At 35.1% G+C, this 13,348-nt stretch overlaps 1 long non-coding RNA gene across 1 annotated transcript in view; it reads right to left on the bottom strand.

Annotated features, from left to right (window-relative positions):
• Nucleotides 1-707: 707 nt before the first annotated feature.
• LOC133274784 (uncharacterized) overlaps nucleotides 708-13,348 on the bottom strand; it is a 33,476-nt gene continuing 20,835 nt past the window's right edge. The window contains exons 2-4 of the long non-coding RNA XR_009745262.1: nucleotides 5,842-5,951; nucleotides 3,269-3,338; nucleotides 708-1,366 (exon numbers count right to left, since the gene is read on the bottom strand). This is a non-coding gene — a long non-coding RNA (uncharacterized LOC133274784). The remainder of the gene's footprint in view (nucleotides 1,367-3,268; nucleotides 3,339-5,841; nucleotides 5,952-13,348) is intronic.

Here is a 13,348-nt window from a genome sequence, read left to right on the forward strand (position 1 = left end):
AAAAACATCTTCCAGATGTTAATGCATTTTTCCATATTTAGTTGCCCTGAGATACATGTACAGTGCATGCAAAGATTTATACTTCTCTGCGCTCTAATACAGATATGCATAGTTGTAGATACTATTTTCCCTGTTATTAAAAAGATAATAATAATGATAAAAAAAAAAAATAATTACTACTCCAGTATAGAATGAAATGAAGACCAAGCTACAGATCTTAAGAAAGTAGCCTTTCTGGAATCAGAAAGTGTAGTGCAACAAATTACTTATAAAGTCATCTCTCTTCCGAAAGTGCTCATGCATTGCCAGTTTGTGAATATTTCATTTATTCACTTGCATAAATGCATAAATGCATCAAGGACATTTGTTATGAAAACTTTATTTCATCTTTGTTTCTCTCCCCCTTCTTCATCATGTTGTTTTCTGATGCAATACAAGCCTTGACCCAGAAGAACTTGATAAAATGAGGTAGAATAGGCTTATTTTATGACATGAAGATAAACCTCCCAAAAGGAACACTAAGCACATATTTAATCTTCTCTTACAAAGATTTGTGTTTATTTGCATGTCTTTTAGAAGTTGGCCCTTTAGTTCTTGAGAATAAAAATGGTAAGTTCAACTGATGTTAACTAAATGTTTCAAAGTTATACCAGAATAAAATATAGGTCATTCAGAAGACTTTAGTAGATACAACTTTCTCTAGAAGGCTAGGTGTAAGAAAGAATTTATTCCTCATATATGTACAGATGCTGGTACCCATGCTGAAGATCACTAAAAAGATCCAATACATATAAAATTTGGCTATGGAAACAATGATATCCGTCTAGCAGAAGCTTGTTGAAAATTCCCCATAATTTTCAACTATGTTATCCAGAAAATAGAATAAATATCAGAAAATGTATTTTAATTGCTAAGAGAGTGCGCCGTTAAGAAAGATAGCTCTTCTGGTTAGAAACTGCTTTGATGCTTAGCATTACCTGTGTTCTCTAATAGCATTTAGTAGAAATTTCAACCAGCTTGTTAGTGTCATCCTACCCCTAGGAATCTTCAAAATACTTTCCACTTTCTTAACTATTGACAGCATGACTTCATGTATTACAAATTCTTCCGATTTTTTTATTATGCAATTAGCCATTGTCCACAAAGGATTTTGAGAAGGAGGAGGACATATATATGCAGGCAGTGCTTTTCATCTTGTATAGCTTCTTGGTGTTTAAGTATGGATTGCACCACCAGTCTCTCAGTGACATGTGGCAAGAGCCATGAAACTTTGTTCTACTTATACTTACATTTACCAGTCCCTTTAGCAGCTTGAATATTCTCCAGACTTATTTCATTAACATCTTCAAATTTTGTTTTCATTTGGCTTGAAAAAGAAAAAGGGAAAAAGAAAAGAAAAAATCTGTAGGTTTCTTAGGCTTTGTAAGGACCAGACTGTCTTGATCCACATAACTTTTTAAAGGCGATTTTCGCTTTATATTTACTTTCTTTATCAGGCCAAGTGTGTGATGTCAGGCCCATTGTGTATTTCAGGCCCAGTGTGTGTGATGTCTTTCTTTTTTTTCTATCTTTCATTGAGAAACAGGCTGGCACAGATTTTTTTAAAGGTTATTCTTGTTTCAAATCTATATTCTTGATCTTTGATCTGTCACAGTATGAGATTTTTTTCTTCTCTGTTTTTTGTACTAATATCCATCTCTGCAATAGCTTATTTGCCATCCACTCTGGTAAGATCTTGTCAAACAAGACAACAGGAGGCTGCAGCAGCTGCAGACATCCTCATCTCATCCTGTCCTCCTCCATTTTTTTTTAAGTAGGAACAAATTCTCTGAAAATGAACAAACACCTATGTAAATTTGAAACTATCACCAAGGGCTAATTGAAAGACCAGAGTCTCAAAAATAATTACGTATTCTCCCTTTAGATATGAGAAAAAATATATAAATCATTCAAGGCTAGAAAGTAAGAAATAAATTTGAATACAATCAAATGTCAGAATTAATGACGGTTCCAAGTTTTTCTGTCATATAACCTTAAATGTTTTAGGCCATTGAGAATAACAGCTTTGTCTTAATCAAAATTAGAGCTGTTTTTGCAAGAGAATGTTCAAGTAACTCTAGGGAGTTGCTCATTAAAATAATGTAGTTGTCATTATCCATAACATCTTAGTGTTTATAAAAAAGGCAAAGCACAGAAATCTACCTTGTTATCTTTAAAACAGTGCTTTCCATAAACATTCTATGATACTTTGATTTGTAATGAGTATGACTGATTTCAGTCATTTGCTAGGTGCCTTTTTGAATGAAGTCTGATTTAAACCATCTTTGGTCACCACTTTGTATTGCATTGTACAGGGAGCTATGGACAAATTACTTGTACTTGTTGAACAGTAAACCGTTGAGATTGTCCTCTATGCTATACCAATAGCAGTTATTAACTTGATCTCTGTTCCTGACTTTTCTGAGTCACCTTGAGGGTTACATGACATCCACAGAACCATAGAACTATAGAATAGTTAGGGTTGGAAAAGACCTTAAGATCATTTAGCTCCTCCTGCTGGTCACACTCCTTTTGATGCAGCCCAGGATACGGCTGGCTTTCTGGACTGCCAGTGCACCCTGCTGGCTCATGTTCATTTTCTCATTGACCAGCACCCCCAAGTCCTTCTCCACAGGGCTGCTCTGAATCTCTTCTCTGCCCAACCTGTAGCTGTGCCTGGGATTGCTCTGACCCAGGTGTAGGACCTTGCACTTAGCATGGTTAAACTTCATACTGAAAATATTAAGAAATAACATTAAAATACCGCCAGATTATCATCCCACCAGTCAGCTAAATTTGAATATGAATGGGCATTATCAGGTGATTCGTGTGGATATTCCTTGTGGAATCATTTCCTGTCTTTGGTTCTGTCATTGATTCATTTCTTCCTCCACTTTGTAAATTTAAAAGCCAAAGTGGAAAGATACATAGACTCTAAACAGGATGAAATCCCATTTCCCTACATTCTCCGCAATGTGTCTAATATGTGTGTGGTCTCTGTCGAAAAGGTATTAGTAAAGGCTAATACACAGTTGCTGTAATTACTTACAGGCTTCTAGAAAAAAAATAGAAAATGGACTTTATTTTATGCTTCTGAAGATACTGATACTCCTGTCAAACCTATCAGACTGATTCCTAAACCTAACCAAGCTCATTGCCATAATAAAGCACTTTTATCTCTAAGAGCACACTCCATAGAGGAAAAGTCACATGAAGAAGAAATACTTACATTACAACAGACTGGTATGCAGAGTTCTTTGAGTCATCATGTTATTGTTAAACCAGTCCAGCTCTCCTCTCTGTAGTGAAAAATAAAAGGAAAAAAGCATTAGTCGGTGGTTGTTCTGCACAGAAGACAGTGTTATGGATTCAGAGGGAAATCTGTTGTGTTATAAATCTGTTGATTTAACAGTAATCAAGGTGGATGACGTTCCTGGGAAGAATTAGTTGTTATCAGCTTGATCTGTTGATGATTAGCAATTTCATGTTGCTAGAAAAGCAATCCGTTTTGGATTCTTTCGAAAGTTTTAAATAACACTAATATTAAAAAAAAAAGAAAAGAAAAAAGAAAAAGCAACCAAAACCTCAGCAACAGCTAGCAACCAAGCTTTCAGTATCATCTATTTGTAAAACCCTTTTTGCCTTTTGCATTACCCATAAAAAATCCCCAACTCTATTTTATCTTATACACGTCTTAGAAATGAAAACCTTTGCATTTTCACTGGTATATTTTTAATTCATAAAGCAAAAGATGAAACCTAAATTATGAAGACATATGGATTGATATTCTTCTTTTTTTTTGTTAGTTTTTACAACTTTAGGTACCTGAAGAAGACTGGTCTTGTTAATTACTTACAGTGATTTTTTTTTTTCCTGAAAGTTAGGATGCTTTAAGGATGAGCAAATGCCTTTGTATAGTGGTAGAAGAGGAATGGAAAAAACACTTTGAGTGTTTTGATTTGTTTTCTGGGGGTGGGTTTTTTTTGGGGGGGGGGATTTTTTTGTGGATTTTTTTTTTTTTTTTTACTGTATGAGAGATGGGAATGAATTTGCTCAAATGAGTTAGAATTTAAAAACAACTGATAAAATTTTTCTTCCATCTTTCTCTTCTCTTTTTTTCTCTTTTGTGTGAAGTAAGAGTGCAAGAAGTAAGATTTATTTGGAAAGAAAATTGAGTCAGTGAGAGAAATGAAACTGTATGGTAAGAATAGTCTGAAAGTGAAAACCTAAAGGAAAAATTTTTGTGTTACTGACACTACGAAATATTGGAAAGCCACTAGAGGGAAATGCTGTCATTTTCATATTTCAGGACTTTCATTTCACGTTGATGAAAATTGAGTAACATCCAATTTTCCCAATATTGCAAGGCATTTCACACATTGTCATTTTCAAACAACAAGTGATTTCAAAAGTCAACAAGTTTAAAGCTGAGATTTGACAGTGGGGGTAGTTCTGTGAAAATTGAAGAGTGGTCCGATAACTACTATAGTGGTGTCCTGGGATTTGGAATTCATAGTTTTGCCATAGACTGTCTGATCTTGGACAAGATATTTGATCTTTATGCTGTGTTTCCTCATCAGTAAAATGGGAAAGTATAGCATTCACCAGTCTCAGAGGAAACTGTGAGGATAAATACATCAATTGTCAGGAAGAAAGTTCAGGAAAAAGCAGTTTTCATTTAGGCATACAAAACTGCTGATTTGAAATGTCACTGAGGTTCAACGGTTGAGACAATCAGATGCTTATGTAGCTTTATGTCATATGTAGCTTTAAATCACTGGAATTCCAAGTAGCTGCAAATAGCTGTGAAAAACCTTCAGCCCTCATAAAGCACTAACAGAATTTTCTAGTTATCAAATTTCTACTATAAACTATACTGAGATTAAAAAGATGCACAGAATATTATTATGTATGATTAAAATCTCCAAGTGGGATTGAATAATGTGTTAAAATACTAATAACTCTGAACAGAGAAATTATGTAAAATGAGGGAAAGTCTCTCTAGGTAAAGTGAAATAAAACTTTCTTTAGGAGTTTGTTGCTGTTTGGTTTCTGTGCACTTGTCAAACATGCACATTGTCTACAAGTAATTAGAGCCCATAATTTCTGATAAATTCTAAAAAAGCCATCAAGTTGTGCACCATTAATTCTAGTCACATGTTAGGTAATGGACTATAAAGGCCTTGTAGGGTTTTGTAGAGGCAGGGTGATGAAACATGGCTTTCCATACTTCCAGTAAATACCCCAAATAACAGTGTCCTGGAAAATAACATGGAAGAATTGTACAATTGAGGTGATGCACTAATCAGAGAACTATATGTCAGGAAAAACTCAAAACAAAACAAAACAGCTAAGCTACCTAGCATGAAAGTGTTCAACAGCCCTGCCTGCTTTTCAAGCCGTTTGTCTGTTGTCTATATAGTTCACGGTGTTTCTGCTAGAGCTAGGAGCACTCTTATTTTTGCATTTATATCTGTGTCTGTGCTCTAGTTTTGCAGGTTAATGTTAAAATACAGCTGTGTGAACTGTAATGTGCAGAAGTCAAACTTGGAAGATTTTGGCACAAGTTTAAATAAAGCACCTCAGTTTTGCGTCACTCTGTGGAATTATGTGAGTTCTAAGTGTATAATACTGACGTAGGGGAATTTAGCCTTACATAATATGAAACATATTTATGGTCATGAAAGTATTCCAGAGGAGTTTTTTTCTTATTTCATATTTACTGCTTATTTCATATTTACTGCATAGTTCATCTCTAACTTGAAGGCTTTTCTGCTGCCACTGTGAAGACATGCACATCACCTGCTCAAAACCAAGGTAAATGTCAGTCCTACCCTGTGCATCACCAGCAGCTTTGCCAGGCAAATGTTCTTACTTTCTTTGTAGTCTTTATGGTTCTGGATGAGGAAGACCTATGGAATGCTTTTTCACTTTGAGTATGGCATGGGTGGTAATCACTAAACTGTACTTGAAAGTCAAGGTAATCTTTAAGGTTTGCTTAAATGAAAAAAATGGTATGTGTAAAATATTGCATGCTTAGCTTAATACTATAAAAATAAATAGGTAGGTATTGAAAATTATACTTAAATGTCTTTCGCCCCCCATGGCTTTAATATTAAGAATTAAAAATGTGCTAAAGCTTTCAAGTATGACCGTCCAGTGATTTTAAATTACAAACAGTCATGACCAGAAAAATGTGTTTCAAGGCACAAGAAGACTTGAAACAAAGCATGACCAATTCATCAAGAAATATGTATAACAAATATTTTATAAATTAAATATTTTATATATAGTAAATATTTTTATATATTAAATATTTTTATATATTAAATATTTTGCAACAAGTGTCTGCTTTGCTGCTATTGTAAAAGGTCAAGAATATATGGAACATACTGAAGTCCCGGTGTCCTCAACATAAGGACATGGAGCTGCTGGAGCAAGTCCAGAGGAGGGCCACGGGGACAATCAGGGGACTGGAGCGCCTTCCATATGAAGACAAGCTGAGAAAGTTGGGGCTGTTCAGCCTGGAGAAGAGAAGGCTGCATGGAGACCTCATAGCAGCCTTCCAGTACCTGAAGGGGGGCTACAAAGATGCTGGAGAGGGACTCTTCACCAGTGACAAGAAATAATGGGTTTAAACTTAAACAGGGGAAGTTCAGGTTAGATATAAGGAAGATCAAGTCTTGTTTCTTCACCTGTGAACTGGGAAATGCTTACTGCATGTCAGAAGTATGTATGTACCAACTTCTTACTGCATAGAACAGACACAAAAAATACATGCTGGGCTCAAATGCAGTAGGTTAGAACTTGCATTGTCATTGCTGTTGCCCCAGCTCAGCCCAAAGGTTGAAATTATATAGGGGGCTCTTGACAAGTCTTTATTGCTTACATTTTGTTCTGATAAATACACTGATACATCATTATTACATTGATGAACAGTGTAGGCATGATCTTAGAGTAGTGATAGTGTGATTTTTTCTAGTGGTGTATTAGTTCATTTTCACATGCCTGTCCCCCTTCTGCCTCTGGAAAAGATAATTTGCTCTGTGCTTTATTGACTTCTTGGCTGCAGTAAGCCTGCTAATGAACTGAGTCAAAGCTCCCAGATAACTTCTCATGGTTTACCAAAACCAGGCACTAAGTATCTGGGCAGAGATAAAGAAATTATACAAATGTGAGTGGTGCCTTTTCTTCTAAACCCCTTCTGTCATCCAACCATTTAGTTTCAACCATTCATTTACATAATTTTTGTACTTCCTATAAAGCAGAAGCAGAACACATTTAGAACTGGAAAATGCAATAAAGATTTTTTAAATGACATTATCATCTTAACATCATCTTATTGATCTGTCCACTCCGTGAAAATGTAAGCTTTTCATTTTACCATCACGTTGGAGAAGGAAAACAAACCAGGCCTGACATATTTTTGTTGTTTCTGACATCGCTCCTTTCAAGACGTCTATCTGAACTCTCAGTATGCTTCTTTGCCTGTTTTAACACCTCTTTCTGCTTTCTGTCCTGTGGACTGTGAATGCCATTTATGTGCATAATATAGCACTTTCATAGTTTTTAACTGTCTGTACTTTTATGAGCTGTCTTTTAAAAAACCCTGAGAATTACTCGTTGTTATTTGTTCTGTATTTGTGTTATAATATCTATGTCTAATCAAGCCACTTAATCTTGTACTTGTCCATTCCTATTCTGCCATGGCACTTTCCTTGCTTTTATCTAGGTCAGCTGTCTAAAAATCTTTTTAACTTTGTCTCCTATGGAAAAGGGAACCTTTCTGAGCTAAATACTGACGACATCTAGTATCAGTGGGAAAAATCTGATGAGTTCCATGGTTTTTGTTTGTTATTTGTAGTTCCAGGTTTTTGCTTACTTGAACAAGGTTCTTTCTTATATGCTTATTTGTAATTATTAAATTTGTTTATCTTCGTTCCCCTTCAGTATTCCACATTCACCCATCTTTTGGCCACTTACATATTCCAAATGATTCTTCAGCTGTCCTGCTTACTGGGTAGGAATGAAAACATTGGGTAGCGTGAAAACATGCTATTTGCAAAAAGCCACATACCACCCAAGTTTGAGAAGCTCCTCTTCTCCACATGCTATCCCTGTTATTGGCACAAAGAAGAAGTGGAATGCATACTGAAAAGATCTAAATGTGTTTTTCCTGTCCATAATTCTGTTGTTGCTGGCTTTTGGCTTTGTCTGTGTCTATATCCAGGCTGTGTGCCTTTGAATATTTTACTCTTTGATGCTGATAAACTGGTTGCGTATGGCAGTGACAAGTGTGCTGTTCTATTCCATTACAATGCAACACTATGTGTTGACACTAATTGACCCAAAAATGCGAAGTTTTGCCCTTTGATTTATTTGTTTGCCCTTTCTCATCCTTCTGTTACACTCCACCTTTTTTTTTTTTTTTTCAGGAACAAGACTCAGTTTCCCATATATCTAGTATCTTGTAAAAAGAAGTGCTTCTTTAGCTTGCAATTATTCCATCCTTTTGTCACATATGGGTCTAATTTCAGGGCACTATTTCCACTTGACTCAAGCTTTTTATTTATTTTCCTTGATTATATCCATTCATTTTATGTTTGATGTTTTTGCCTTTGAATTATCATCTAGGAAATTCCCACACCCTTTTTATTTTTTTCTTCTTTAGTTTTTCATCTTAAAGATGTGACATGACCTTCTTCACCATCTCAGCTTCTGCCACCTGGGTGCTGATTTTTTTGAATATATTAACTTTTTATTTTTTTCAAGTTTTGTCACTTAATTTTGTCCCTCGGTTTCTTTCACCAGCCAAATATTCAAGTTAGTTAACTTGGTCAAGCTAGTTAACTAAGTCAAGCTAGTTAACTAATTTTGATTCAAAAACCATGCTCAACTTCTTTTCTTTTTTTGTTCAATATAGTCAGGTTAGACATATTCAGTTTTTAATTGGGACAAAACCCCAAATATTTCTATGTATTTTAAAATGAGGGCATCAAGGCTTCAATGAAAAGTAGAATGGAATGCACATGTAGACTGTAGTCTAGACAAATAGATTGCAAGGAGATTACAGGAAGACCTTAAGTAGAGTGACTACTTCTCAGTTGTGTACTTATAAGCTCTCATATTTGAGACAAAAAAAAGTGGACCTTAATATTAAGAAAGGTATGGGACAATCTGTTAAGAATACAGAAAAATAATTTTCTTATTCAGACAACAGCTATTTTCCCATTACAATTAATTGGGGAAGTCTTTGCTTAAATACAATCAGAAATCTCATGAAAGATGAAAACCTAAATTCTAAACCTAGTCATAATTAAACCCAGTTGAAATCAAGCAGATTATAATCATTGATATTACTATAATTTGGATACATGGGGACTGTTTTCTCCATTGAGAGGTGAAGTTAGAAGAATCTGGTTCAAATCTGGGATTTTGGCTTCCCCTCATCATAACTTCAAAACTAAACACTCAGCCAGGACCATCATTCCCTGATAATCAAATTTCCAAAACATGGTTTGAAGAAAATATTTCCCTGAAAGAATTCTTGAATTCTTGACTAGACTGAACTGGTGATATTGCTTGGGAGTGGAATGTTTCAGAGGCCATGAATAGTGTTCATACCTATAACCAGGAAAGGACCTATTGTAGCACAGAACAAATGGACTAAAAAGACAATTCAGATCCTATCCAAGCTAATTCAACCAATCTCATATTTGTCTACTGCCTGAAGTTCATGCTTTAGGATTATCTAAAAATTAAGTTAAAATCTAAAACAGAACAGTGCTATCTGTATTGTTACATTTTTCAGTACCTTTCTGCTGATCAGACTCAGTGCCTGGCTTTATCAATTGCTTCCAGACAGATTTTGTTTAAGATATGAGTGAAGGTCAACCTTAGAAAGTTTCTTGAGTTTTTTGTGTGTGGCAGACTATGAATTTCACTAGTGTTCTGGCATGTTGACGGCAAATTTCCATGGAAAACATAATTCCATCCATGGGACCAGTCTTTCTCATAGCAGATGTAGTCTTTAAATTGTAGCTAAGTTACCCACTACAAATACTAAGGAACTGCAGCAACATAAAAGACTGCTGAAGGCAGAGTCTCCTGCATAACTTGGCCATCAGTTGCTTAAATGGTGGAGGAATTCTGCCCCGGAACTGGATGAACTCTACTGTACTTAGCGGCATTTGTTATAGGCAGAGGAAATTTACTGTAAAGTCTTTAGAGGGTAAAGAAGCAAATTGAACTCCCAACACCATACTGTATTTCTGGAAAATTAATCTAAAATGTTTCCAAACTAAGTGGAGGCTTTAGGAGATTCCCATCTCCCCATTCCTCTCCTAAAAATACTGTGCAAATAGTCTGAGAGTTTTCACTGTTTTGTGGGCTAAAAGATGAAAGATTTATTTGTCATATTAAATGAGCCCCTTCAAATCAGTAACACTGTAAGATATAAAAACAAATGCATGTTTGTTTTGCTCCCTTTCCCATGCTGTTTGCTCCCCCTCCTTTTTTGTGCCCAATTTTTATTCTTAGAAGTATATAGTACTCAAAATATTATGATCCCTTCTGGCAACAGAACAGAAACATGGTTTCTATTACAGTTTATTACTTTTTCCCTTTTAACTTTTTTTTTTTTTAATCAATCCATACAAATCCCAAACGACTCAAGCCTTTTTTAGAAACTGTAGGTGAGATATGTTGTGGGTCTAGTTCTCCCATATTTCTATATGACTTAAACTGTGTATTTAGTTCCCTTGTGCACAATTAAAATTAAAGTACAATATGTATCTAGTTGTTAGTATTTTGAAAATGAATGGTTTTTGTTCTTTGATAGCTATTAAACAACTACCCTCTTTCGGTTTGTGTATACAGCATGCTTGGACATGTTCTATATAAAAAATAAGGAAAAAGAAAAGAAAATAAAATGCTCTCCTTTTAATTAAGAAACCTATTTTTATGCCAAAGAAAAAGAAATAAATAAAAATTTAAAGCCAGTGTTTTCAGCTAATCTATTCAGACATTTTTAGGTAGTTTCTATTCCCCTATAGTCCAGGTCAGTCAGTGAGGTCTCATCTGTAATCAATAGAGGCAGGCAACCTATTGCATCTTATGCTATAACTTCACAATCAATTTGCAGTGGCAGAATCTGGCACTGATGCCAAGAGAAGTGTTTCTATCACCCCCCTTTCATCTCCCTGCCATCTTCCCCCTCCCTGAGGAAGCTTTGTACAGCTACACAGTGAATCAGGTCAGAGAACTGATCATGCTTAAAACTAACATGGCAAAACCCCAACTGTTTAGTTTAAACGAAGGTAAATGCATGTGCTGACACAAGGGAGAAATAGAGGTGAAGAACAGTGGGATTGCTTCTTTCTGCAGCCCTGCCAACTTAATCTGGTTTAAACTGATTGTGAAACTATACTGTTGCATACCTAGCTTTGAAACCAGATAACAGCCTATGAACATGATCATTTTTACCCTTTATCAAAGATGCTTTAATAACTACTTTAGCCTTTTAAGTGTTAGGCAGCTTGTTTGAAGGTCAAGGAAATTAGTTTCCTCAAAGTGATTTACACAAAGATAGTAAAGGTTGGAACTCCTTAATTATCTTCATGTGAGACTGAAGAAGATATTCATTTTAATCAGCTCACCTGCATGACCTGTATTACTATATTTACCTTTATTTCTGTATTTGCTGTAAGAAAAAAAGAATGTGGTTCACTTCTACAGGTTTAACTGCATTTTAATCTATTTTTTCACTGCTTTCCACCATAGATTTCACTATAGTAAAATGAAAAATCATCCTAAAATATCATTTCCAGAGCTCCTTGTAACAGTGGTTTGACCTGTTAACAGCTAGTACTTTTAGTAAAGTGCTAATCAGTGTAAGTCTTGTGTGTCTTCACCCTTTCTAGGAAATAAAAGTAGTTAGTTAACAGAGAGTTAAAGAATCAAAACTTAGTTGGTACTGTTAAAGGTCATAAAACAGTTAAACTAGGTCTAAGTGAGAACAAGCATTGTGAAAGCCCTCAGCTTAGCATACCCATATTAAATTTTACCTAAATACGATTAAGACAGGATTGATAACTACATAAGTCAACAGAATGGCATTTGCAAAGTGTTCTATGAACACTTTGTTATGAAAGACAACGTGTGGGTGAAGTATTCTATATTTCTTAATTGAAGTCCAGAAAGAAAATTAGGGTATTCTTAAATAATTTGATGTGAAGCATAGATCACAATGCAGCAAATCTTGATTTTGAATTTTTTATTGAACAAAGAAATTAGGAAAAGTAGTATGAAAACAAGTGCTTAAATGCAGGTTTTACTACCATAATTAGTGCAGAGAGAGCCTGAGAGGATAAGCAGATTAGCCTACTATTCTACCAGGAAAGACTGTAAGGACTAATAATCCAATGTACCTCATTTATATTTTAGCATTTAACACACCTTCAGCAGCCACCAGTGGAGGAACCATTGATTCACTTGTCTTATGCAAAGTGATTCCAAAGGTTGTTTCAAATTCTAAAGATGCCTGTTCACTATCTGTAGGAATGTAATTATGTCATGCTTAAGTTAAACACTATAGTTAAACACTGAATATTTGTCAGGATTTTTCTTGGTATTAGCACCATAAAAATGTACTCTCAACATCAAAATTTCTACTATTGAAAAAATGTTCAATGAGAAGTCTTAAAAATTCAACTTCTTATCTCAATATCAGAACATAAGATTCTATTTATTCCCAGAATATATTGCCTTGTGTTGGAGTACCCCCCTACTTTTTACCTCATGTTCTTTGCCTTTCACTATTTATAAGTACTATCTGCCAGACGACTGACATAGAATAAGGCCAGAATTTTGTAAAGGTTTGATTAGGATTGAGGGGAAAACAGAAAAAACAATAGCAAGTGCTGATTTTATAGTAAGTACATGTGAAACATATATGAAAATGTACTTTTTGTCACTTCTGATCTCTTACTTACATGGCTGAAGAACTGAATTAATAATAAAAATCTCTTATACATTCTCCTTTATCTCCTCTTTCCCCCCAGTACAGCAGTCATATCTTGAAACAAGTGGCAGCCAAACCTCTCTAAAGATGTTAGGCAAGCAAACACTGTCACATCATATGGATTGCTGTAGGCTTAGAACAGTAGCAAATGTCACCCAGCTTGGGATAAATTCTCAAAAGTGCACAATCATAGTACAATAGAACTTGCTGATAAACATTATTAGTACAGTAAGATTCATGCCAACCATTGCCTCTCTGCAGTTCTGCATTGTCAAATAAAAACTGTTT

Source organism: Pezoporus flaviventris, unplaced genomic scaffold, assembly GCF_033815535.1.
Source record: "Pezoporus flaviventris isolate CSIRO_AGI_PZ_B2104156 unplaced genomic scaffold, CSIRO_AGI_Pfla_v1 ptg000036l, whole genome shotgun sequence".
In the NCBI taxonomy this organism is placed as follows: Eukaryota; Metazoa; Chordata; class Aves; order Psittaciformes; family Psittacidae; genus Pezoporus; species Pezoporus flaviventris.